This window comes from Sylvia atricapilla, chromosome 10 (genome assembly GCF_009819655.1).
Source record: "Sylvia atricapilla isolate bSylAtr1 chromosome 10, bSylAtr1.pri, whole genome shotgun sequence".
NCBI lineage: Eukaryota > Metazoa > Chordata > Aves > Passeriformes > Sylviidae > Sylvia > Sylvia atricapilla.
The window spans coordinates 10,656,256-10,681,607 of NC_089149.1; positions in this window are offsets into that span (position 1 = coordinate 10,656,256).

Here is a 25,352-nt window from a genome sequence, read left to right on the forward strand (position 1 = left end):
TGGCTGTCTTTCAGGTCAAGGAGTATTCTGTCTGCTTATTGACCTCTTTTTTACCAAGGCTAGATGGATACTGGTTACATTTGGACAGATGCTGCTGAGACCAGTGTGACCTTTATTAGCAACCATTTAACCCTTGTTCCTTTCAGGTTTTCATGAGCTTGAGAAGTTTTATATCCTTCCAATTTCCATATGAAGAAGTTCCGGCATAATGAGTTGCAGTGGTTTGTCCCAAACAAGTCTAACTAGAAAAGTGCTTGAAATTCAAATTTCTTCTTAATCAGTCAGATTCTTGATAAGAATGTCCTCCTGTTTCTGGTAGTAGAGCCTGTTGGCATCTGTGTGAAGAAAGAGGGCATCTTTCCGAAACGGGAATTCCCAGGAGCACACAGTCTTGCTTCTAGTGTGCCTGAAATGAGCAAAGAGATTGTTGGAGCAGGAACAAACCATTGTCGTGGATGAACCAGCTGTGGAGAATAACAAAAGTCAATGTCTTCCTAGGGCCAGATGACTTCTGCCATATGATATGTGATATGATATGATATGTGATGCTGTAGCATCACAGTGCCCTGTTGCAGGGTGTGCCTGCAAGGTGAAATGTAGCCTCCAGGCATCACCTCGGAGCAGTTCTCCCCAGGATAGGCTGGATTTTGCCTGGCTTTGTGTGTGTGGTTGCCAACACCTGCACTAGCAAAGGCAGAACAAACCTGAAGAGCAGCATTGGGTTTGACCATGGCAGGGTGCATGGCCAGGTGAAAGTGTGAGCAGCAGCAGCACTGAAGGTTGAAATGATGCCAGCAAGGTTTTCTACTGGGCTCCACCCCTGTGTATCTTCCCCCATCATGTGTTGGAGCCCAATCTCTCTCATAATTGTCCACCTGGATCAATTACAGGTTAAGTCCTGCAGCCAGCTCTGGAAGACACAGATGTATGGCACCGTGCAGCATGTCCAGGAATGGCCTGGCCTGCTCAGTGGTCCTTCCTGGAGTCCCATGCTCTTCCCAAACTCTATTTGCAATGCAGGTAAACTGTAAAGAGGGGAGTATGTGTAGGACAAGGGAGGTACACCAGTGTGTGTGCATTTTCCTGCCTCTTTGCAGGCATTTCAACAAAAGACAAAATAGTTGCATGGCCCTTAGTGTTACGGGTTTGCAGTTTCCCTCTTGAAGCCTTAAGATGTGGATCACAGTTGGTAGACACTACACAGCTATGAAGGAGACCATCCCTGTCAAGCTTTAGGACTAGATACCATATGAAAGGCCAAAGCAGGATAGATGTGGGTGGAGTAGAGCTGGAAGGAGAAAGTGATAGTGCAGTGGAAAGGTGTAGTGGAAAATCAGGAATTGCACCTTGCAACTAGTCTAACCAGGACCCTAAGGGAGAAAGTTTCCAGGTGTTGTGGAAGCAGCTTTGCACACCTTTATGGGGAGGTGTTTGGCAAAGAGCTAATTCTCAAACCTTAATGCATGACCCCTCATGTAACCACTGATTAGTGAGTGCTGCAGGACACCACCATTGCAGTTCATGGGAAGAGACAGTTAGAAAGGGAGTAAAAGGTAGTCTACAGGAAAGGAGATGATTTCAGCAATCCCTGAGATCTCCTTGCCTTGGCTGACCTTCTCAGACCTTGTCCCCTCTCTGGCCTGCCCTTTTTTACAGTGCCTGTTGTGGTACCAGTGCAAAACTACTGGTGTGAAGACTTTGGGGACTCCTGTGGTAGGACAGGATGTTTATTGGGAAGGGTAGGGCTGAGGAGGACAAATACATCAGGGAGATAGGTTGGTAAGAGAAGGGCTGTGGGTCCTGCACAGATTGAAGTTGAAAAGTACTTTGTTGTCTGGTAGTGCAAGAGTGTCTGAGCAGAGGGGATGTGTGTGAGGGACAGGAAGGAGGGGTGCCTGCATGTGTGCATAAGGAAGTACCTGCAGCAGCTGTTGCAATTGTTTTAATAAAGGAACGTTTCCCTGAATTTCTCTTTTGGTGCTTGAGGGCCCTTCCCAGGATGCTCTTGCTGAAATTGCCGTTTAATTTCCAGGGCAATGCAGTACACACACACACAGAGCCCCTTCTTGTTCATATAAACCCACAATCCCATCAGCACATCTCCTCTTGCTTTCACTAACAGCGAAGGGGAGATGCAGGGTTTGGAATAATGACAGAGCTGATTATAATTAATGTTTTTTTAATGTCTGAAGAGTGAAAGTCCTGCCCAAGTCCCCCAGCTGAGCACAAGCCAAAGTGCTAAATCCCTGTAGGGGTGTGTTTTATTACTGACGCTCTGCATGTCGAGGCTGGTCGTGAGACCTGATGCTGTGTGTGTGGAATTTTTGTGGCTATTTTCTATTGTGCCAATGAAAAGCAGGATCCCGTCCATATAATAAAAAGGAAACTTGAAGGTTTCCACACCTACATGGAGGTGAATGCTTGCAGCATTACTGTTTTAATTACACATTTTACCTTCGCATGACTTCTCTGTAGGATCACATTGCAAACAATTGAGCAGATGTTGCTGGGGTTGGAATATGATGGGATTCTCAGTGGCCCTTCCACAGAAGGTTTTGGCTACTCCTTGGTTAGGCTGGTCTGTAGCTGGCTTGTTTTATAGTCTCGTAATTCTTCACTGGGCAGCAAGTGCTGGGTTTGATTCATCCCTGACTATTTCTCCTTCAGGAACAGGGCTCTACCAGAATGATGGGGACAGGGAAGCACCGATGGCTTCCTGATCCTCTCTTGACCAGCTGGGTGAACTCAAAAAGGTCGTTTGCTCCTCAGGACTCTGTTTTTTCTGTGTGCCTGATGTCACACACAGGCTGGGCTGGGTATGGAAGCTGCCCTTAGCCAGGCTGTCTACACTGTGTAATGAGGGAGCTGCCCCTCCCAAATCAGTCCAAAGCCACATCCTACAAGTATTGATCTCTTCAGTGGGCTGAAAGAAACCCTCAGCACACACCAAATGGACAAGAAAAAGTGGTTGTCTATGTGACACCTTAGAGGGACCTCTAACTGGGAATAGTAGCAACTGGCTGCAATCCTGCAAGCTTTCAAAGATCATCTGAGCCTTTTGGATGTGAAAATGTGGAGAGCTCCAGGAGTGTTGGCAACCTGGATTGTCTTTGTACCTGTGCAGCCCTTGGTTGCTTAAAGCAAATTTCCACCAACGGAGTACATGTGTCACTGCCCTGAGAAAGAGGCTGCCTGGACACAGTCCCCAGGAGCTCCCAGGCTTCCCTTCTCTCTGTCCCCCTCACTAAGGAGGGGTGTGTTGTCCCTGCTGTAGGTGTGTTTCTCTTGCCACCATAGGTGAGAGCGCAGGGGACACAGGCAGCTCACAGATTCTGCACCCAGCTTCAGCCTTGTCTCATGTGAAGAAGAGGATATTTCTCTATGAAGTGGCTCACTGCCTTTCCCTTTCTATCAGCAGAAATTCCACCAGAAATAGGCTGAACCACACCAGCCTTGGTGGCTGCTCCCACCATTCCAGGATGGATGTCTCTTCATCTCCCACACAGCTGGCCCATGTACTGCTGTTGCTCAACCTCCTCCTTTCTGCCCTTTTGGCAAGGATGTGGGCAAAAACAGCCTATAAATCTGTTCAGATTGTGAGCTTCAGTGCCTGACCCTGGATCTCCAGTCTGTACTTGTGATACCTGCAACTCCAATGTGATTTGCCCTCCAGATGTGAGATACTTTGAGCTTTGAACTTTGCACCCCAAAAATACATTCAGCTGTTTGACAGAGGTCTGAGGTTTTCTCTGGAACTTTATTATTTTTTTTTCTGGATTTTTTATTTTTTTTTAACTTCCAAATCCAATGTTTTTTTCTCCTCTCCTGCAGAAGAGCATGCTCACCAGCAAAAGGAGAAAGCTGGCTGGAGCATGCAGACTGTGAACAGTGTAGGATCTGCTGGGAGAGAGGAAGGGCAGCAGGAGGGCTGTGGCAGAGCACGTGGCTCCTGCCCTCAATTAGCCTGTATGGCCATCACTGTTGAAATGAAAGCACAGCAGGTCTCCAAGGAGTTCTCTCGTGGGTCTTGCTGAGTTTATAAGCTGGGACCACAGTGTAACTTAATTTCCTGAAATGTCAAGCAGCTTAAACTGGCTGCCTGCTCTATTGGTGTTGGTTTGTGTTTTTTTTTTGGTTTTTTTTTTTTTTTTTAATGAGCACATTGTACTTCCATTTCCTGAAAAAAAAAAATCCTATCAGTGTTAGATGATTGCCTAATAAGAGAAATCAGTAAGCACATGGAAAGTTCACGTCCTGCAGATGAATATAAAGACTATAAGCTTTCTTCTGGGTTGCCAGTGGTTGGTGGTGGTTTTTTTGGTTGTGGTTTGATTTATTTGTATTTTTATCCTTCCAGCTGAGAACATTGATCTGAAGCTGTATCTTGACATGCTGAGACCATTGGTGAGCTGTAGGAGGCCTTCAGCAACCACCAGCTTTACTCCAGAAGGAAAAGGTAGAATTTCCTGGATGAGCAAGCTGGGAGAAGGGATATCAAATAGGGAAAAGTAACAATGTTGAGGACAAACTGTCATCTTTTTATTACCTGTCTTGTGATAGACTGTGGGTTTTGTTTGATTTTGCAAGAGAACAGGGCTTATATAATTGTATTGTGGGTGTGAACTCTTATGAAGGTGACTGTAAGGCTTGCAGGCAAACCTGATGGGTCCCAAATGGATTTGTTGTTATTTTTTTGTATCTCTGCTTCTCAACATGCCTTTGTATTATTTCATAGGTGTGATTTCTGAGTCCTATTAGCTCTTTATTCAAGATGAGGTCTTTTATAATTCTTGTGTGAACTAACACTCTTTTAGACCTGGAGATACTGCGTTTATATGGAACCTGACAGAAAATTTAAAAAGCCCTTTCTTCATGTTAATTTTCACTAGTGACTCTAACACTCCTCTGTCTAGAGCTTTCTCACTTCAAAGGGCTGTGCAGTCTATCAGCTGACTGCACAGCCCAGGTAAATGGGAGGTAAATAAAACTCCCTGCCGTTCTCAAGGCTTTTGGATTTTTTGTAAGTCTCTGAGTGTGGTGTTGAGCAGGGAGCCACAGAGGGCCACCCATTGGGAAATATTTGGCAGAGGGACTGACTGACAATTTAGAGTGTCTGAACACAGGCCTGAAAGGAAAATCTTGTGTTGTGACTGTTTGCTTTCCAGATGTCTCTTGCAGTTTGTGTCCTCTCCAAGCTCTGTTTCATGGTTCTCATCTTCTTTCCTCATACAAGACCATGGTTTCCCAGGCTCTGTGGGGGGAAAGAACTAGCCAGCAATTGTAATGGAAACCCTTGCCTGATTAGGTGTCAGGAACTTATTAAAAATAATGCAATTTTTATGCCACTTCCTATATTTTAAAACCCAAAGGCCAGTAAGACAGAAATTGGCCAAGCAAAAATTAAAAAAAAAAACCAAAACAAAACATAATAAGCATTTTAATCCTTAAATGATAATTAGCCTTGGTCTGGAGCTGAGAACTGCACCAGCTTTTTTGGGAAGGAGCAAAGCACATTTTCTCATCCCACCACAGACACAGGCATATTCTTTTTCTCAGCTCCTGCCCATCCCAGTGCCTTATATATCCCATATGCAGGAGTATCCTCTGATTACACAGTAATGTCTTGGTTACCTAAATATTGGAGTATATTAAGACATGGGGGTAAATGAACCTTGGGGTAGGGTATTGCCCTACCCCCTATTGTTGCAGAGGGAAGATTTGTTGATTTTTTTGTTGTTGGGTCCCGGTGTCATCCCTTTTTGTGTATATGTGCACACTCCTGGATGTAGAAAGCACTAATGTCTAATCACATTCCACAGAAGGCAATTTGAGATAATTGAAGAAAAATGTTCTAGTTACTTATTTTTAAGGAGTGTAATTGCAAGCAGGCACTTCTAGCATGGCAAAGCTTGATCAAGGTGTTACAAAAGAAAAAATAGCAGTCAAACCCCAGAATTTTGGGTATAGTCATGTGACTGTTTTGCAGTTGTCCTTTAGTTGTTCAGAGGCTTTTTGACTCAAGGGGAGACTTTTTACTGCCATGAGGGTGAAGGATGCAGTGACTGATGGTTTTGTGCCTGGCCAGTGTGAAGGCAATGGGTTGTAAATCCATGTACTTTCTTACTAATGTGGCCATCACTTTGCATTAATCTGGCCACTCTCACCACCCAAATTTCTGTTACAACTTTATTACGGGCTACCCAAACCAAGGAAAGAGAGAAGTTTTGCCCTTCCCAGATAAACCATTTCCTGGGGGGCCTAGTCCCACTGGCATCCTCTGCCCCAAAGGAGTTGGAAGCAGCTCTTGGTGGGAGAAGCCAGCTGAGGTCACCCACGAGCATTGCAAGAGGCTCTCCTGTCTCCTCACCCCAAGGGGCTGAGATATTTAGACAGCTGCCTCACTGTGAATGGGACTCTCTGGCAAAAGAATTAAGCAAAGATTAAAATCAGTTTTAGCTGTTAAATGTGTGCTTTGCACAGCATTTAGCAACTAAAAGGCTAATTATCTTTGAACTTATGCACGTGGTTTTAGATGTGACCCACACAAGTTGCTATTTTTTTCTTTTGTCTACAGGGAGCTGAAAATCAGGATAAAAATGAGATGCTGGTGTCAGTAAGGGCACTGCTTTGTGAGTAGACTGGAGGCTGTACCCAGTCTGCAGGGAAATGTATATGTGTATATAACCTGCTGAATGAGAATAATACTTTAACACTTGTCATTTAAACTCTCCTGTTTAATGGAAGTTCATGCGCTTGATTAAGGAAATGCAAGTGTGCATTAAGGTAGGAAAATTAGACTGCTCTGAGAGAAAGCCAAGCTCCTAGCTGGAGGGGAAATTTACTCTGGATGTTGATGCTTGCAGGGCACAAAGAGTGTAATCTGGGAGGTGAAGAGCACTGCAAGACCTACATAGGTCAATGCAGAGCAAATCAGATTGAGTTTTAGAAAGTGCTGCAGGGAGACATTGAGAAATTTGATGCTGAGTTGCAATAAAACAGGGAGAGGGGCTCCATGCCCCTGCGTAGCCTGGATACTTTGGAAAAGTATGGCTGCTCAGGGCTCAGGATAGCCATGTCAATGAAAATATAGACAATGGGACGAGGTAACGTGGTTGATAAAACCTTGGTGCCATTTAAAATCCCTTTAGGGAAGCAAGTAAGCATTGCCAAATAGTGATCAAAAATTCTGGATCTTCCCATCCAGTACGAGCCAAATCATGACTTAAGACAAACATTTTCAGTTTGGTTTTTTTTTAACCTTTAGATTACCCTTAAATTGTATTTCAAGCTTCTTTCTTAACCATAAAGCATGCAATTGTTACAGAAACAGGTCCAGGGACCAAAAGTGAATTTTTCACACAGCTACTGAAGGAGGGCTGATTGGAAGCCTTTTCTTGCATGGCCTTTTACACAGTCAAGAAGTCCCTCTTGGTGCCTGTCTGAGAGTCCACTCTCTCCTTGCATTAACACCCCAGCTCATGTTTGCTGGAGATGGTGTTTCTTAAATTGTTTTTCCCTGGACTCTGTGATGTGTCCACATCTTTTTGAAGGGTGAGTGAGGCCACAGGCAATCCACCAGTGAAGAGCTTACCTGTGCTGAGCAGGCAGGAAGGATGCCTTTACAAGCATACTATCTTGCACTGATTTTTACTAAATTAAACATCCCCACTCAATTTTCACAAATTATAAAGATGATTTTGACTTTTACTCTGCTCTTCTATATAATGTCAGCTCATCTTAGCTCTTTTTTTTTTCTTCAGAAGTAGCATACATATTGTCAATTAATTAATGCGATTTTCTTTATGAAACTATTGAATGGAACTAATTTCAGGATCAAGGCTGTCAAGCAGAACACCCAATATGATGCAAGTTATGAAATGCTTATCAGGTGTACCAGCTACAACACTTCTGCTGTGTTTAGGAGATTAAGAGTTATTTTTCTCCTGTTTCATGAAAGCATCTCATGGAAAAAAAAATGTTGGTAGAAAGTAGTTAAAGAGTTGTCTTGTGTTCAGAGTTCAGACCATCTGACATCAGCTCAGACCTTCTGATATCATGTACAGGTAGAGTCCCAGCCTGACTGGTCACGACCCTCTGCAGCTGGTCATAACCTCTGTTTTGTCACAGGTTAGGTGTGGATCAGTGAAGTTAGTTCTGTTAGCAGGGGTGAAGGTTCCTGCATTGATGTCAGAAAAACAATGCTATGAAAAGGCCAGATTCAAGAAAATGTCAACAGGAACTTTCTGCTTCCATGAATTGTAGGACAATAAGACTATGATTTATGAAATGAAAGGTGCGGATTATGCATTTGAGAAACCCATTAAGGGTTGGTAACATCCCTTAACAGAAGAAAGATCTCCAGCTCCAGCAGCTTTGATTTGAAGGTAGCAGGGGAAAATCAATTTATTCTAGCAATTTAACAATGCAAATCGGTTCTGAGGTGACGATGAGAAGATGAATATGTTACCCAGAGTAGCAGCAAAATGTTGGTGTGGCAAGGTTCACAAAAGACAGCCTTGAATGACAAACACCAATTTGGGCAGGAGGTTTTCACTCCGAGCCAGCCAGAAGAGGTTAGAGATCCACACAGGACACGATCCTGATGGCTCACCTGCTCTGCCCTTATTTCCATGGCTCTGCTGGCTCCCTACCACCTTGGAGAGGTGCTGCAGGCACTTTCTAGTGGGCTAATGTCATTGGTCAGAGATCTCTGTGTATGTAAAATCAGGGAGCGATCCATGCCATCTCTGCACAACTGATGTTTGTCGATGATGGGTGAGGCAGCGATGTCTCAGGGAGCTGCACTGCCTTGGGCTATGATCTCATATGTTAACTAGGGTTGGGCCTGTTTGTTTTTGGATGGGGACTTAGAAGGAGAAGTTGATTGCTACAGTCAATTTGACTTGGTAATTCAGAAGGTGGTGCTCTTCCCCCTAGGTAGCTCAGGCTGACATGCCAGAATGATTAGGCTCACCACAACTCCTAACCTTTTGGAAAAAAATGTAAACCAAACATCCTCACCTTTCCAGAATGAACATCACGGGACTCCTGCTATTACCCCAAAGTCCCAACCAAATTCCATCTCAAAGCAACCACACCCTGCAGATGGAGATCCACCCTGCCCTTCCAAGAGGATGCAGTGAACTTTGCTTTCCCTGCTGGGTCGCTTGGTACTTCCAAGCTGAACTGCTGCAGAGCTCAGGACCGATGGCAGCAGTACTACTAGGGCAGGCATCAAATTAACCCATGCAGGTGTCCTCACTGTAAAGGGACTGTTTAAATGGGGAGTGTTTTCCCACCAGGAGGGATTTTGGAAGCCTTGGTGATACCTGGTTTGAGCAATGGCCTCCTTGTGCTGAAGGTAGCAGCTGGTGCCTCTCTCTGTTTTGCCTTTCTCTCATCCTACTGCAGCACAGTGCCAGGCTCTCACAGCACAGGCACACTCTGCTGCCCACTGCCCTCTTAGATGACAAAAAAAACCCCCAATTTTAGCTGTTTTGCACATCTCTTCATATTCCAGTGTGGCTACTTGGGCCAAATTCTGGAGTGAGGTAAGTTATTTAGCAGCATGTAGGTGTAAAGTGCAGCAATTTTCTGTTCTGAGTGGGTGGTAAGGTAGGGGTGCAGCAGGAAAAGCAGCAAAGAGGATGGCATTAGATAACATGCTCTGTGTGCTGAGGGCTGCTGGGAAGGGAGCTCTGCTTGCTTTGGCCATGTCTAAAGGCAGATTTGCTCTGTATTTGTTTGTTTTCTAAGCTGTGAATGTGCTTGTGTGCATTCTTCTCTTTTGGTTTAGCTTAAACCTTTCCTAATCCTGTTAGCAGAGATAAACCTCCCTGAACCACAAGCGTCTGCATGGGAGTTTGCACGAGCTGAATTAATTCTTCGTGAAATCACGCAGGGTGCCTTTGTGTGGGTAAACACAACCTCACGTTCCTTCCAGCATCCTCAGCTTTCCCTGCCGTGCTTTCCCTGCCTGCTCTCCCCTCCTGGCAGGGGAGGTCACATTGAAGGATCTCATGCTCAATTTCCAGAGGAAAATAAGCAAATCCCCCTTCACCACCAGGAGAAGGGCAGAGTGAAGCTAAACCAGGCTTTCTGTGTGTCAAGAAAGACTCCCTTGAAGGGCTGTGTGCCAGCAGGACCATGTCCCTGACCTAGTGACATGCAGAAGGAGGGGTGCTCCCAGTATCAGCCCTGCTGCTCTGTCCTGGCACAGCACAGTGGGAGAGGCAGCTGGGTTTAGCTCAGATTTTGCATATTCTTTACCATGCATGTCCTGTCTTGACAGTATTTATGCAAATTTTTAAATAGAGGAAAAAGCTGTCACGTAAAACAAAAAAATTCATCCGAAGGCCAAATATGTAGGTTGGTTGGCTTCTGTGTTTTCTTTTTTATTTTTTTTTCCCAATTAAAAATAAGGTAACCTATAAAATGAGGATCCAGTTTAATATCCTCATTACATGTTCCAGGCAGTATCTGAGTCACACCATTTGCTCTGTTCTTTGTACCCCTGCGGGGGATGTAAAAGCTCCATTTTTGGAATATTCCTAGGTCCACCCCAGCCAGATGTGCCAGGTGAGAGTTCCAAGGTGCAGGATTGTGGGTAGTGAAAGTTAATTCTCTCAGGGTACAATTGCTGTCAGGACAGGACCCACAGGTCAGTATTTGAAGTAATTGGTTTGGGTGGTCCTGCCCTAGCAGTCCATGTTACCTTATTGAGTGTAAACACACGTGAAGTCAAAAGAAATTCCCAGTGGATTATCTCGTCCTTATTTTTGTTTCTGAGTGGTGGAGCTTCTTTGAGTTTAATTCCCACCTAATGCTAACATCCATCACCTTTAATTGTCATCGAAAAACACTTAATAAGGAGCAACAAAAGGAGCTGCTGGAGGATGTCTCTTCTTCAGCACTGAAAGAACTGCTGCATGTTCTCATGTCATGAGCAGCCAATTCTCATCAGTATGGACATTCCTTATGCAGGTAGGGGTCTTCTGGCTTGTCTGGACTATTTCACTGGGGTATTTTTGCAGAGATAACTAGCAAGATGTTTACTGGTTAGTACCAAATGTGATAATGCATTTTGTGACACAGATCCTTGTTTGCTAAGAGCCAGAGTAAGCCAGACTTGCCTCCCAGGATCTGCATGCTACAGCAGTCCAGAGCTCACCATTGTGGAGATTTCTTTTGATGAAGACTCAAGGTCACAGCTGAGATACAGAAATCAAATAATTTATTGCTGGTCAGCTCACAACTCCCGTGATGAGCAACAGTACCAAACTGGCCTTTCACACAACTAAAAGCATCTACACTGAGAGTTACCACTACTCAGCTCATGTACAAGTGCCTTCGTCTGTGGGGCACGTTTTGTGAGCCTTTTCCACCATTACAGGATCATGGAACACAAGGCTGAATGTTATCTAGGTTTTAGAGCACTTTGTACCCAATAGGAAGGGGCTGGAAAAGGGATTCTCCTTTGGGCTATAGATCCCCCACCTGCTGTATCTTCATACCCCTCCCAGTGTGGTGAGCTCCAGGCACTTGGCAGATCTCAGCCCTTTTTCCACTAGAATTGCAGTTTCCTCCTTGGGCTGTGTCTAAATTTCCTTGGCATGGAGGGAAGGGCTGACGTTACCACCACTCCAGGGAATGCAGTAGCATACAATTATTACCTTTCAGATATGCTATACAGATATGCTTGGAAACCTCCATACTTTCCTTCCTTAAAAATACATGGCTCTAGTTGCTGCATTTAGAAACTGTGGTTCACTGACTCTCATGGTTTGCCTGTTCAGGGTGACAGCCTGCAGTAAATGTCATGGCTCACCCATGCCAGACATCTCAGCCTCCCAGCCCATTTCTGTGTCTGGCATTGGAGTGAACCAGCTAGACTCCACTAAAAAATGGCCTGCAGGACTTGTCTCATGAGGCAGCACAGCACTGTCGTGTTTGGCTTCCATCTGCCCCTTGCAGCCCTTCTGTGCCATCCTAGACCTTGTGCCTGTGGCTGTACCCTGCCACCATCCTCCTCCTGCAGGCCTTCAATGCCAGGCAGGAAAGTAATTTGTGGGCTACCACACAGCTCCCAAATTATTTTAGGTGTGTTGACTTCAAGCACACACACAAGCAACTGTTGTGTCTTATGGCCACAAGTGCCACAATTGTGGGCATGGCTATGCTGCTCCAGAGCCAAGCTGGCCCTGGGTGGTGTCAGCAGGAGATGTTCTGTACCGTCCTGGGAGGCTGGGAATTGCTGCCTAGGCTGGGTGCCATTGGGGATACAGATATAACCTTTACTTACTAACTAATGAAATTGCTTTTCCCAGCACAGAGGTATACCTGCATGCTATTAGCATAAGAGATTTCAGGTGCCAGACCTGCTGCTGACTTCAATGAGCCTATTGTACTATTATTTGAAATATTGTCTGCTGGATTTTTTTTTCCTTGAAAGTTGTGAGCTGAAATTTCTTTTTTGTTTAATGCTTACATTTTTCCTTTACCTGATTTGCCCTTTTCCTCTCCTAAAACATATGCATGCATGAAAAAAATTGACTTCTGGAAGTCTGGATACTTTCCTAATGCATTTAATAGTACTGAGGACATGAAATACTGTGCTGAGTCCTCTGGGAAACCTACAATTAGTGGGATGAAAATACCTTCTGTAAATGATTGAGCTCATGAAGCAGTGTGAGTAATTAAAATGCTGTGCAGGACAGAGCTGAAAATCCTTACAGGATTATCAAGGAGGCATTGTTAAAAAGATGTCCTTGGGTTGGACAGTGGCAGCAGCATTGACTGCAGGCATTAGTCAGAGCTTCTGCTGAGAATGGAAGGTGGCAGGTATCATGTGCAGTACCTGGTTAGTCTTCTGCTTTCCTCCATTTTTATTCTTGCTCTTCTAGCTGAGAGGAGCTCTTCATAGCTTATTTATTTCATTCCAGGAGGTTGCAGATTCATTGATTGGATATTGGGGGATTGTTGGTTGGTTGGTTGGTGGTTGTGGTTTTTTTTTTTTAAACCAGTCTGTAATGATGGCTGGGAATGCAGAGCCAAGGAAGGTACAAGTTTGAAAAGTTCTCAGTACATCTACTTATGTGGTGGTCTTAGTGTATGTGTGCCTATGATCTTATCCCAGGATAGGCACCAAAGGGCTGCCCACAGACTTGGTTAAACATTTAACACTAACTGCAGTTTCCCTGCCTTGTTTCCAAAGGTGTTTTAGTGCCTCAAGTTGCCTACAGAGCTTTCAAAGGCCCTTAGCTCATTGGATACCCAAATTGATGTGACTTTGATGGGATTGATATGTCTAACTTTATTAGGATCCTTTGAAAATTCCTCCAGGAGTCCATTTGCCATGCACCCAAAATCCTTTCAAAGTGTAATCAGGGTTTGTTTTTTGTTTGGTTGGTTTTGTGCCTGGAGCTGCAATTCCCAACATGGCAAGTCGTGCCCAGCTTGCACAGGACAGCTTCAGAAATGGCAAAGGCTGCAAGGTGCTCACACACTTTGATAACCAGCTGGATTGAAACAGGACAGTGACAGATTATGCAAGTGAGCAGTGGGTAATTTACTTTGTGAAGATGTTTAAAACTCACCACTGTTTTGGGCTCATGAGTGGAAGTTTATTATGATAAATTTGTTGGAGGGTATGGTCACATTTTTGTTTCCTGGGTGGAAAGTGAGGCCAGACAAGTACAGAAATAGAATTACAAGCACAGTTTGCAGATGTCTGCATCCTTTCAGGTATGGGGTGGCATGACCTGGTGGGTGTGGGCTGGAGGAGGGGGATGGAAGGGGAAATTATTTGCACACGGTAGGCCTGGAGTGAATTTGAGACAAAGAACTTTGCAAGGAGTACAGGAGTGAGAGAAAAGGAAGAAGAAAGGAAAAAAGTTTTCCTTGGTTAGTGAAGGGGATGGGCCTGGAGAAAGTGGTGTGAAGATGTGTGTGAGCGAGTCAGACCTGAGCTGTGCATGAGGGCAAGGGGGAGCTGACTTGGGCACAAAACAGGTTAAACAAGGACACATGGCAAGGAGGTAGGAAAGGGAGAGGGAGCTGAAGGCTGGGAAGGTAGAAGGTGAGCCCAGCATGACAGTGGGGGTGAGATGGCAGGCAGGCCTTTCCTTTTCCAGAGGCAGTTGCTTATGAATACCCATTATGTCTGTTTTATCTCTCTACAAGGAAGCTTTCCAAAAGCATGAATAATACCTTATTAGGTGAGGGTAAAGCCCCTCCTTTTTATCCCGCTTTAATTCATGCTTCCTCTGCTTTGGTGGCTCCCTTGTACATGGTGCTGTTAGAAGTGCAATTATCATTCTTCCTGGTTGGGCGGTATGAAGGGCGTAGCCTCTCACAGCATCTCCTGGAGGCTTATTACTCAAGAGAGAGGAGCTGTGCACGATGAGCCAAATTAAACTGAGCAAAGAGGAGGCCATTTCCACTGCACGAATGGAACAGATTGTTTTGCTGAAGACCAGGTCAGGAGCTGGTCTAGGGGAGAATGTAGCTGGAAGTCTGCGATGTAGGGAATTTGTGCCATGGAGCTGAAAGGCAGAAAACACTGTGGTTCTTTGTGGCTGAGCCTGCCTCTCTCCCTTTTGTCCACTGATTTACAGATGTGAGTTGCTGAGTATACTCTGCTTGACAGTGGAATGTTGTCCTGCACAGACTTCAAGGCTAGAAGTTGTAAAATTCTGACCCCCACCTCTGGTCTTTTTCAGGATCTTGGCTGTTGCATCTTAGAGAGCTACCCAGACCTTTTTCTACCATGAAAGATCCCAAATCATGGAAAATGCAGTGCATCCTTGAAAGAACCACCTTCTCTCTTCCTTTTTTAAAAAGTATCACTTTTCTCAGCATGAATTCATCTTTTTTTAGCTGTCTTTTACCATTGCATCACCACTGTTTTCCCTCTGCTTTTTGGCAAGAGTGCCTTACACACCACTCAGTGGTCAGCTTTGAGGGGCAATCAGCGTCTCCATCTCTATTTGCCAGGATTCCAGATGTCTCTGAAGCTTTCTGAGCACCAGGCAGCAAACAGTTAAGGCAGCTGAGCCACAGCTCTCAGAACATTTTACTAGGGAGCCAGGTGAGCAAAGTACAGATAAAGGCAGCACCTGCCTATGGTTTGGAACAGCCTGGGGCCATGGATAGAATGTAAATACACTCTGAAAATCTTATTGTCTGACACTCTGCCAGCGTCTTCTGGGCTCTTGTCATGGAAAATATTTCAGCTGAGGTCATTCAGTCAGCAAAAAACCGAGGATTTAATACCCTCTGAGGTGCCAACTTGCTTCTTTCTTTGTGTCGATAAATAAACAAAGTAGGGTAGCATTTCATGTTGCCAGGATGATCTTTGTTTTATTAGGAAGGGCTTAAAGGTTGTTGATTTTTTTTCCTTCTCCTTCCTCTTCTTTAAATGCAAAGACTCTATGTTTCTGCTCTCTTTCTCTGTTTGCACCTCCTGGCTCATGAACACGCCCAGCCTTTAGAGTTAGAACTAATGTCTGCTTCTTGTAAATCTCTGCTGGCTGCCCCAGGCTGTGTTTTTAATTCCTTTATTCAGCTTTGAGATGAGTAGGAGAAAGGTGCAGCTTTTTGAGATGATGGAAGTTGCCATTTCCCTTCTTCAGTCAATTAGGCAGCTTTGCTTGTTTTCAGCTAATTCTCTAAAACTTTCCATTGATGATAGTGCTAAGGGGCGTGGGGGGAGCTGAGGGATCTGGGAGGGAGAAGAGGGAGGGCTGATAACTGGATTATCTACTGGTAGGATGACTGATTTGCTGCTGTGCCTCTGGGAGAGGGAAACAACCTGACTTTAGAGGTGTACTCAGAGCAGCTGAGCTTCTGGTCAGCCAGATTTAGGGCTTTTGATTGTATTTGTGCAGTGCCTGTCCTTTCTCAAGAGGGACATGAGATGTGGTGGTCCTGTCAGTGTCCTTGGGGAAACCATTTCTTTTTCTTCCAAATCCTTGCAATGGAAGATTCCTTCAAAGTTTGCATGGAGCTTCCCTTAATTATGTGCCTCAGAGACCCTTCCCCACTTCTTTCAGTTCCAGACCCTTCCACCAGTGCCCATTTTGGGTGTGCACATGGGTGTGCCCTGGGTGAGGAGGAACCATTTGTCTAGAGGTGTTCCCTACCTATTGAAAGCCTTCACCTCATCTGTATTTTGGCCAGCTGTCTCTCCCTGGCTCCTCTGGGTCTTCCTTACTGGCCTGCAACATCCAAGCCCCGTGGGTGGTGAGTGTCTCACACAGATGTTGTAGAAGGCACTAGAGCATCCTGGCAAGTCCAGCAACATTGTTCCCTTTCTTCCACTGTGTTTCAGCAATGATGTGAGAGCCAAGGATGGGCTTTGCCTTCTGAAACATCAGCTCTTTCTGCTTTCAGGCTGGAAGGAATGAGATCAGTCCTTCCACATCAGCACTTTTCTTATCTTGTTTTCTGCCCTAAGTCTGTCAGGGTCTGTGGCTCACCTGGTAATGAGTCTGCAAACCTTGGGGCTGGGAATCATCTCACCTGATTTTAGTTATCTAAAACTTAGACATAAAGTTTAAGATTGTCATCTAGACTCCCTCCTTGCTCAGTGAGGAGTGATAAACAGCCCATGCCATTCATCTTACCCACTCTAGACAGCTGCCTTAGGTTGGGATGATTCACACTTTGGAACTCCCGTGTGCTCCACAAACTGTTTGGGAGGCATAGGGGAACATTCAGGTCTCAACCCCTAATTCTCACAGGGCTCTTCATCTGAGAAATCCAGCTCCTGCTTCTTTTGACCATTTCCCATGGATACTGTCTATGTGCAGAGTAGAATTACACTGTCACTTGTTTTAAGGGGAGAGACCTGTGCCCATCTGACTGTTGAGATGTCTTTGTGCTGATTTTGGTTTTGATGGAGATGTGTTCTGTTTGTGGTAGCCCAGAGGAACAGAGGAGGTTTTTAAAGTGAGAGGGTAATAACTACTTTGTCAAATGTTGTCATTCTTCTGTAATTTTCTTTTCAATCAATCAGGTGGATTTTAAAGCTACCAATTTCAGAGCTGATGAAAAAATATGAGGGCCTGATTTCCACTAAAACTAAAGATCTCAACTGTTTTATATTTACCCTTATGCTAATCTGTGATGTGATTGCTTATCCCTGTGTATATCTTTGAAGGGGAAAGACTGCAGGCATTCCCCACCCCACATGAGATACAGACCTTAAAATACAAAGGGGAAAATTGAGCTTGGAGCCGAGCTGATCTTCTCGGGTTGCTGCTGGGAGCACAATGGTGGCAAATTGCTGTGGCAGGGGACCCTGCTTTTCAACCAAAGAGAGGAACTAGGCTGACAGGACAATAATAGTGCGTTGGCTCAACTGGCAAACACACATCCCCTTTGGACAGACTCAAAATGTTACATTGAGAAGCAGTTAATACACCGTTGTGTAAAGTTCCTAATGGACTGGAGCCAGAATGCTCCATTAACCACACATATATAAAATATTCATTGAGCTTGGGTTTTGTTGCCAAGCTGGAGGAAGGGAGAGAAGCTTTGTGTATGAAGATAACACTGTCAGTATTGAGTCTGAAGGGAGGAGTTGATGATGTGTTCTGAAATCTTTTATTCTTTTTTAGAAAAGGAGTACTTTTGATCCCTGGCAGGGGGCTAAGGGGTGCAAAGAGGATTAAATGCAATACTTGCCAGGTTTTACATTTCTTGTTTAATTGACCAAGGGTTGAAGGTACCTCTTGCCTCTGTGCCAAACTCCCTGATCCATTCTGTACCATGTGCTTTCTGCAAATTAAAGACAGGGTCAGTCTTTAGAAAATAAAAATATTGCAGAAACCACAATTGTGTTCCCCAGAAGGTTGGCTTCTAAATAGAAGAAAACTTCCCTAAGCACAGGAATGTGAGGACTGTGGTGATAGGAAGTATAAGGATCAAGGTTTCTCTCTCAAAAACATATGTTCACCTGGTTTTGTGTTGATTTTATGTGAGTGGTAAAAGAAGCTTTGTTTTCTGGGTGCTGAATGTACAATGAACATTTAGAAGAGACTTGGTTGGGAAAATTGGCTTGACTTGCTGCTGGTGCTTGAATTATGAGACAATGGGGCAAATCGCAAAATCATGTTTCAGACTGAATGAGTAAACATGTGTGCAAAAGACACTGTCCATATGACCCCTCTCTCTCTTGCCAGAAGGGAACTTTGTGTATCCACTTAAGCCAGACCCATGCTGGCAGAACCACAGCCCCGCTGAGGAGGAACAGGCAGGCTGTGGTGCTGTGTGGGATGGATAACTGGGAATACAAGGCCAGGAGGGAATATGTAGTGGTTTCCCTGTGCTCTGGGGCCTTTGTATCTTGTGGTATCTGGGCAGCGTTTGAGAGGGTACTGGAGAGGAGCTGGTGACCTTCCTTGTGCATCATGTCTGGTCATGGTTGTGTGAGCACCAAGAAATACAACGGAGAGGTCCAGGAGGCAAAACATAGCATTTTAATAGGAGAGGATGGTAAAAATCAGGAGCTCCATTGCAACGTTCAAGAAATGTCCCAGACAAACAGAGACACACTGTGTGTCTAGGGAACTGGTGTGGGAAGAAACAGAAGAGACATCTTAGAAAAAGGAGAGATGCTCAAAAATGGATGGGAGGGATGATGTCTTCTGAAATGGGACCAGCCAGGTTGGTGGCACTAGGAATGAAAAGAAAACACTGTAAGAGTCTTCCAAATTATTTGAGATGAGGTCCTGGAGAGGAACACATCTATCCGGATGGCAAATTTCCTTCTGTGCTTTCATGGCAGGACAGAATAGCCACCAATAATGTTCAGATAATCCAACAGTCTAAGCAAATGCCCAGTTAAACCAGGCACATGCAGACCAAGACCAAAAGTAGCGTGCTTTCCCAGAAATATTAAATGCATATAAGGTGAGGATGGGTGAATTTCACTGTACTGGCCTCAAAGGAATCATACTGAATGAAGCTGACCAGAACAACACTGCACTACCAGGATGCTCATGATGTAGAAAGAACAGAAATAGATTTTGCCGTTGGAGAAGTGACTCACAGTCTGTTGGAAATCAGAGTCCAATAAGATAAATCAATTATCTGTATCATCATTTGCCACCCACTCTCTGTGAATTGGATGTTGCCACACCAAATCAAGAAGAACATTATAATAAACTTATCCTTTTAAACAGCTGGCCATGGCAGTGAAAATATCTATGAAATACTTCTAAAAGATTAGAGGCAATGGAGAGTATACAAGAAAATAGGCTGGAGAAGATTTATCTTACTAAGGATATAAAGGGCAAATTTTAATTTACATTTCTAAACAGACCCATAAAAAGTAATTTTTGACTAAGATCTCGTTTAAATTATAGCTGTTGCACTGAAGAATGGCTTGGCAATAGTGACCATTTATGGTCAAATTCATTACTTTTGCAGCAATAATAACCTTAGGAAAAACCCAAAGACCATGACTGTTTTTATTTCAAAGGCATTTTTATATTAAGAAACTTAATTTTAATAGCATTAATGAGTAAATAAATTAACTAAGAATATAAGAGACATGCCTGTATAGAGGAGAAAATATACCAGTTCCTAAAATTCACCTAGCCCTCCCAAAAAGTTGCTACAGTTATACAGTGGAGGAAGAAGACAATACAATGGTGTCCTCTATAAAGTGGAAATCATGCCTAAACAAAGAAATCAGAAAGGAATATAATTTCTTACAAGTTCAATGTAAACCCATTGTGACACAAGCTAAAATGGTTTGAGGGATGACTCACAAAACTGATAGGAAATCGTAACAAATTTCCTTCAAATCCAACAGGAACTGATAGTCTGATGGATTCAGCAAATGCTCAAGGTGTGAAAGGAGCAGTGGAGGTCAGCAAGCCCACTGAGAGCAGAGGCACTGCCTGCACAGAAAACAGGAAAGTCCTCCAAAGGCTGAGGCCAAGGAATGGTCCTGAATTGAACTGTTAACAGGTAAGCTCTGAAAACAGACATGAATGAAATGAAAAATACCAAATCACCAGGAGAAATGTTATTCACTCAAATGCTCTAATTGCTCTGCTGTGAAATTTTTGGGTTCAGTCAGCCTCAATTACCTTACCCAGCAGAGGTAACTAATGTGACACCAATCCTAAAAAGTGTTCCAGCAGGGATGAAAAAAACCTGCAGGTGACCCAAGTCTGGCTTGTCTACCAGGAAAATGGAAAGGAAATTACAACAGATTTAGTGGCAGCACACCTAAATACAATGTATTTTGGATGTGCTAACACGACCTTTGTAAATTAAAGGCACGTATTGCAAACCCTGGAGAACTTCAAAGGAATGAATAAGCATCTGGAAAAGTATATGACAGTTAATATGGTGTGCTTGGGGTTTTGAATGGATTTTTTAAAAGTCTCAGCAAGGTATGAAGAAAAAGATAGCTGTAACTAGCCAATTTTCAAACTAGAAAATGTTCATGTTCCTTTTACTGATCCTTTGGGGTAAGGAGGGAAATCCTTGTAGAGTTTCTGGGGCAGGGGAAACCATGTTCTTCAACAGCTCTACCTGAAAAAGGAATTAGTAGGGAGAGCAGAAAAGTCATTCAGGCCAAAAAAATCATTATCACAGTGATAACTAAACCTTTTTGGTCCTTTTCTCAAGGATCTTGAGAGTCTGGGCAATACAGAGGCAGACAAAAGTTGATGTTAATATACACAGATAACCTGAGGGAAAATAATCCTGATGATTCTTGCCTCTAGGTTGCTGTTTTCTGTGGTTTCCATACTCAGGAAAATTATTAATAAAGTCATAGCTGCTCATTTTCCTGAAATGTCAGACAAGTACTAGAAGTCCTATAAACATAGAAGAGAAGTTTTTGGAGTTCTTTTTAGTAACTGACAGCAAAATAAAAAATTTATGCCACTGCTGTAGGTAGAGGAGAGAGACAGAGATATTGATCTTCCTGTAGTGTTCCTGCATCTTGGCTGCTGCTTGAAGGACTGTTTACTCATTTGCAAAAGAGACCTATTAGAAGTAGAAAGCATAGAAAAGAGCAGTAAGAGTAGCTAGAAGTATTAAATGTCTCTCTTCTTTTAATGGGAAAGTCTAAATAAAGTAATGTTTCTCAGCCTAGGAGCTGAAATGCTGAAGAAGCACTTGACAGAGGCTCATAAAATCGTGAGTGATATGAAAGAGGTGAATAGGAACTGACCATTCCTTTCTCTTTGCAAGGTAAGAACTAAGGGTGCTAAAGAAACTAGATGGATAGTGGCATTGAATAAAAGGTGTACATTTTTATTATTTTATCGTGGAAGTGGTGACAGATACTGAAAATTGCAAAATGAAATAAATTTAAGAGATGATAAGTCAAAATTCCGTAGGATCCATTCACCAGAGACTACTAAACACAAGGGCCTGTGTGGGCTTGGAGATTGCTTAAATTCCTTAAATTGCAAATGGCCAGAAGCTGGAGGACTGTGACCATTCTGTGCATGGCCTGTGTTGTTTATCTGTTAAGTATCTGCTTTTGGACAGAGTTGCAGGTGAGCTGCTGGGCCAGATAAGGCTTGGCTTTACTTGCACCACCATGTTTGTATCCCTATTCTACTGAGGCTGTTCATGCTTAACTCCAAAATTTGTTTCCAGCTTTGTGTTGTCCCACAGTTCACTTGGAAATACTCCTTTTCCTTTCTGTAGATTTGTGTGAGTTTTTGGCCCAACTACCAGTGCTCAGCTTTTCTTGCTTGGTGTACAAGTTTCTGCATCCTGACCCTGTGGATCATTTTTTATATTTGGAGATCAGAACCGGGTGTTTTTGTTTTTTGTTTTTTTTTTTAAGTCACAATATTTCAGCCAGATTCACCAAATCAGTATATTTATAAGCCTTGAGTTAATAATGCATATAAACAGACGATTAATTTTAGGCATATCCTTAAGTTCTGTGCATCTCGACCACATGTTTAAGTGCTTTGCCAGATAAAAATAGAAACATGATTTAACAGTAAGCCTGACTTTCCATTGTACTATTTTAGTTTTATGCTGATTTAACTCCAGCTAAATCAGCCAGGATACAGGACTTGGTTTGGAGAAAACAGCTTTGGTCTGAAAACAAGTCATTCCAAGCCCTAGAGCTGGAAGAAGTTCTCTAGGACCAAAGATTTACAAGAAAGGGTGTGAGGGCAGCGTGTTGGGCTGCTGCTTCTGGATTCATGGTATGAGTTTGAGTTTCATGCTGGAATTGCACAACACCCAGATACAAGTGGGTGTCTGGCCGTGCTGACTAAGTTAAAAGCATCCAGATGTGAATGTTTTGGCTATGGAAACTTTTGTACTTGAAATGTGCTAGCCCAATTTTCTTGGGAGACTATTTGGACTTCTCCCTCTGCTAAGATTTCTTTTTCAGCATCATTTAAAATGTTGAGCAATATAGGGATTTGTATATAAAATAACATAATATAACATAACATATAGATCTGCCCCTTGAAAGCTAATCACAGGCCATTTCAACTGGATTTGCCTAAAATATGAACAAATATTAGGACGGGAAAAGTACTGCTCCTATTTTGAATGGAATTGAAAAATCAAGGAACCTCAACAGTGCTTGAGGGAGGAATAGCAGAATATTGTAAATATTATGCTAGAAGGATGAGATGCTGCACCCACCCAGGTTTGACAGCAGTCCAAAGGCATGGAAATGAGTCAGGAGACTGGATTCTTTAATTTATAATGGTGCAAGCTCCTAAATCAGAGAATCAGCAGCCTGATTTTATTTGTATTACAGTTACCCAGCAGTTTGAAAAGGAGACATCAGACTCTTCATAAAATAATCTAGATTTATACCGATAGCTTTCAGTTTTATGTGAATATCTGTCCTGGAATTTGGAATGCTACTAACTTAAAATTGTTGAGAACTCTTAGTTTTGAGTTATATGATTAAATGTATTTCTTTGTTCTGAACTGATTATTTAATAAGAGAAAGGAGAAGGCATGAGAAATACCTTGAATCATTTGAAGGAAAGATTGGCCCCACTCCACTGAAACCCTTGGTCTACAGATGTCTCCAAGGAGACCTTTAGTGAACATCAAAGCATGGCAGCAGATTTTTCATTGTGCTCTGTCAGGTAAGGGAAATGAAGGATCAGGACATCAAGTGGAAACGCATAAGTACCTAAAGGATAATGCAGGGAACATAGAGTAATATTTGTAATGCTTTGCAAATAGCTGGGTGTTTTAAAATCTTTCATCTCAAACTCTAATATAGCCTGCAAAAGTTACTAAATAACTAAACAATATAACTAAATAAACAAAATTAATAACTAAATTTTGTGTGTTTCTCTAGACTAAAATATAGATGTGTTCTTAATAGAAAAACAAAGGAATTTCTATATCTCTGAGTTTTGTGAGCAGCTTACCTCCTCATATTTGTACTGAAGTCTTTCAAGACTGGTAAGATTAGTTTCCTTTTTTGGCTGGGCAAATGCAAACTAGTACTGGATTGTGTAGGCAGCTGTGGATTGATATGAATGAATCATCAAAACTCATCAATATCTGCAGATATTTTCTTGACAGCAGTAGAAAACGGCAGGGCTGGAGCAGCAGGGTGCTGGAATAAATATTTTTTGTTAGCACATATAGGAAAGGAAGTGAAATTCCCTTGAGTCTAGAGACAGGAAGAGTCACCTGCATGGAGATGTGTGGCAGCTTTTTCTTTCCATCCCAGCAGAGGAATACTGAAATAGTGTCTTTCACTTCGATGATAAAGCCAGACTAGTTTTGAAATGAGTGTCTGCTGTCTTCTGCAAATAAGATTGCAGCAGATATTTTCATTGCTCCCTAGTTCCAGTCAGAAATATGAATTCTTCTTAAAACACTGAGGAAAGTATTATGAAAAAACAGTGCAGGCTTTGTGTGCTGGTGTGAAATGGGTGTAGAGATAGCTGAAAGCAGAGGTGTAAGGCTTGCCTTTAATGGGTACCTTATCTGGAGAAATTACATAAACTTATCTGTACATAATTACATAAATTACATAAACTGGGCTTATCTTGAGGTTCTGTGCACAAATAGGTGTGTACTCTGTCTGAACATAGCAGAGACCAGCCTGGGTCACAGAAATAGAGCAGGTCTTGTTCTCTGGGACCCCACGTTGGGTTTTAGGAACATGGAGCTCCATTCCTCATTTTAAGTTTTTTCATGTCTTTCTGGCAGTTCTGCCAATTAATGGGCAGGTACTTATGCATAGTACTATAGGCTAAAATATTTGTGCATCTAAAAATATACAGTGAGATGTGCTCTCCCAGTCTTGCAGAGAAGCAGTGAAAGGATTCCTGAGTGCAGTTATGTCACCACTCTGGTTTTGGGACTGGAATCTCTGCCACAGAAAATGTTCTCCTGGAAACAGCAAACAAAGAGTGGGGTTGTCCCCTCCTGCTGCAGCATATCCCCAAGTCCTGGTACAAGAAACTTCATTCATGTGGACAGTTACATCTCCCTAAACATTTACGAACATAGGCACGTGTTTTCTCTGGGTTTTTATTGCACAAATTGTATTCAAGTGTGAAACCTCCATATCCTCACCTCTGGTTTGCTGTGTACCCTCACTAGGAGCAATATGGGTGCACAGATAATTACTTCTTTCACAATGTAGTTGTCTAGCTCCAATTCACTTTCCTTTTCCCTTGCACTGAATTGCTTATTAATGCCAATATAACCTCTTCTTCCCTCCCTCTCCATCGTCAGTGTAAATTGACTTGCTGCAACCTGCTACTCTTCAGAAATTACAAAGCCTAGGAAGATAATTTGTTGCTGGTGCTGATAGCATCTGTTTATTCGAATGCACCAGTCAGCTGTGCTCGCCTGCACTCAGGGAGAAAATGACCTTCAGTGAAATCACAGACTTAATTCAGCATCTCCCTCAGCAGCTGACTGCTGGGAATCTGAAGTCCCTGTTTTCAGGGAGGAAGAGCCAAACCAGTGCAGACTGGGGAGGCAGCTCCCACCAGGGAGGCAGAAGGCAACCTAGAGCTTTTCTGAGAGTAAGAAAATACTGGAATACTCACAGTAGATTTGTGGCCCAAAAAATGGCTGTGCACCAGATCTTTTTTAGGATGCTTGGATTCCTTCTTTTCATAAGCATGAAAACTGCTTCTGCTACTTTGCACTCCAATGCCCAATTAGACTTCAATGCTGGTGCCTCAAGGAAAGTCTGATTAGGACATTCTTACTTGGAAAATCAGATAAATAAAGAAGATAATAGAGTTTAAACCATCCATAGGGGTTCAATTGGCTGATTGGTTGTGGTAAAATTGAAAATAGTGGCACAAAAAGAACCTTCTTTGTATCTTATGAATAAACAGGAGATGAATGTT